Below are 2,950 nucleotides of genomic sequence, written 5' to 3'. Positions count from 1 at the left end.
GAAAAAAAAAGGGAATTATGACTTGCTTGTAAACTTTTCAGAAAAAAAAGTTAATTTATGAATTATTTAGCAGTGTCGGAGATGCATTAAGTGCAACGTATTTATTATTTTTAGGGGCAAAAATATTATTTCTTTGTTATATTTTGTATCATTATTTATCCTTGTCTTATTGTATTTATGTGGATGAATGTGAAATGTAATCAATGCAACTTGGAAAAATGATTGAAGTCCATTGTGGCTACATTTCCTCCTATGTGATTGTAAACGTGGGAGACTTTAGATCTGGTTCTGAACAGTTGCAATGGTGACTGGTGCTTGTAGTTAAGGTTAAACTCAAGGCAGAAATGTGAAAAAAAATGTAGTTGTTTTCCACAATGGGCCTTTGACATTTGCAAAAGTTCTATTTTCACTTTTATTGTTTCAATTGTCTGATATCATTTCATCAGTATTTAGAACAAAAGTTATGTAGTGTATCTCAGTAGGCTAAACTAGCAGGACACAGTATTATCTTCCACAAATCTCTCACCAGCTGCACAATATAGTGGCTCTTGCTAGCTGAACCTTTTTGCACATAAACATAAAAGATTTTGCTAGTTTAGTTTACAACGGATCCTTATACCCCAATGTGTAAACGGTGAGGAGTTTCTTTTTTTTATTATTATTTTTAAATTATATTTCTTTGCAATAATAACTCTTTAAACTCTTCACTTATTTTTAATGCTTGTTTTATACGTTCGTGTGGCTTTCGTTGTAATACCTTCATGAACGTTTGTATATTAGATGTACATTTGGAATTTAAAGCTTAGCAATTGTAGAAAACTCATTAAAAAAAACGATAAAAAACGACAATCAAATGTGTGCAAATTGAAAAAAACAAAAAGAAGCCCAGTGGTTTTCTTTTTTTAGTTGAAACACGAAGTATTCTTTAGAAGGGCTTTTTTTTTTTTTAAACTATGACATTTCGTTTACAGGGTAAGCCTACAGTATTATGATGGGTTCATTAAGACAGGTTGAAATGTTGCATTTTTTTTTTTAATTTATGACGAATGGAAGTTCAGTGGTGACAATTCTTAGCAATGTGATGCAGGCGAGGGTGGAAGGGGCGGTTGTACAGACCCACGGTTATCTGATTATTTTCTATTCAAAGCAATTCTCTTCCTACGCATCCTTGTTTGTTTGGCTAGCTAACATAACTCCTACACTTAACCATGAAAAGAGATCAAATTCCTGTTGAGTGAATATCTGACCTTTAATGTTTTGGGAAAAAAAAAGGAAAACAGTCTGCCCACTTCAGCACAAGGAACGCACCAAAACGACGTGTTTATTGTTTCATGAAGTTCAGGAATCACAAATGCAGAGACATTCACTGTACAACTGCAAAGCATTAAATTGTCCCAATAAAATGAAAGTTACAACAGCTAAGAACTATCTGATTCCTTTTTTTTTTTTGTCTTTTGTACAGAGCTGCTGGGAAAAGCATAAATCTTGTAAATACACATACTAGTACACAAACATACACTATAAATGCTTATACTCGTACATATATATATTTATTTACATGCAAACACACCAACCTCATAATACATAGACTCACACGGACAGCTGAAATTAATTTGTAGCATGTACTGCCAGGTTTTTTTTTGGGGGGGGGGGGGGGGCTCTAAATATTTTGGGGCAAAACGGAACCAAAACAATCACAAATATATATAGTAATATGAACGTGCGTATTAGTGAACTAGAGCCTACATTTCTGGGTGTGATGCCTTATATGGTTCATTCAGATTTGCAGCCTAGCAAAAAACGTATGGCCAAAAAGATAAAGTTATTGTGTCTCTGCACAATAAATATATCGGATTTCCATAATAACATAGATCTCCCTGTTTAAATATATATTCCATTAACAGTGTCATACACAAACACACACAGAGTGATAGAGATGGGAGGTGTATATAAATATTCGATTATATATGCCTAGGCACTTTTTCCCTTATACACACAATCCATTGGGTAGAGTGTAAGCACTTTGGTAGTAAAAGGGTTACTAAAAACCAGGACCCAATGTAAAGGGGAAACCTCTGTTCACATTCTGATTAGTCCTCTGTGTACTGTATCTCTCCCTTCACAAAGCAATGTTCTGCTTTCCACAAGGACACACAGTGCATTGTGTGGGGAAGGAAACATTTGCAAACCAACTGAGAGTGTGTTCAGTAAGAGGAATGTTGCTTACAGATATAAACCCCTTAACCCCTTTGATAACAAAGGTATGTGAGCAAACGCTCCTCTAATACTGGTTTGTAGTGATTTAAAATTATCCTTTGAGGTCCTCTTGCAAACCTTGATGTTATGCAGGAGAACCTATATATACTAGGAAATGGCCCCTATGTGGATATGGTACATGTGTACTAGGATATTGTGCCTCTGCATTAGGATATGATGGCTATATGATGCCTATGCATTCGTATATGGTACATATATAGAACCTATGTTCTAGGACATGGTGCCTATGCATTAAGATATTGCACCTATATGATTCATATGGACTAGGATATAGTGTCTGCATACTACCATATAGTCCTTGTCAATGTTTTAAGGTATAGTGATGATGTTATGTGCTAGGGCATTTTGTCTATCACTAGCATATTGTGACTATGTTCTTTTAGGATATAGTGTTCATGGACTATGATATAGTGGCTATGGACTAGAATATGGTCTCTGTGAACGTGTATATGGTGTATATGACTTTATGTTTAATACAAAGAGTATAGAGGGTCTGTGTACTAGTATGTGGTATGTTTGTCTTTATGGTACCCATATACTAGGAAATTGTATTTATATCTATATGGGCCTGTATAATAGAAAATTGTGTTTATAGGGCCTATGTATTGGGTCTACATCATTGCACTGGAAAATGATATCTACAGTATGTTTATATGGTGTTTATGTACTACTA

Source organism: Xenopus laevis, chromosome 9_10L (assembly GCF_017654675.1).
Source record: "Xenopus laevis strain J_2021 chromosome 9_10L, Xenopus_laevis_v10.1, whole genome shotgun sequence".
NCBI lineage: Eukaryota > Metazoa > Chordata > Amphibia > Anura > Pipidae > Xenopus > Xenopus laevis.
This window is presented reverse-complemented; position numbering follows the sequence as displayed.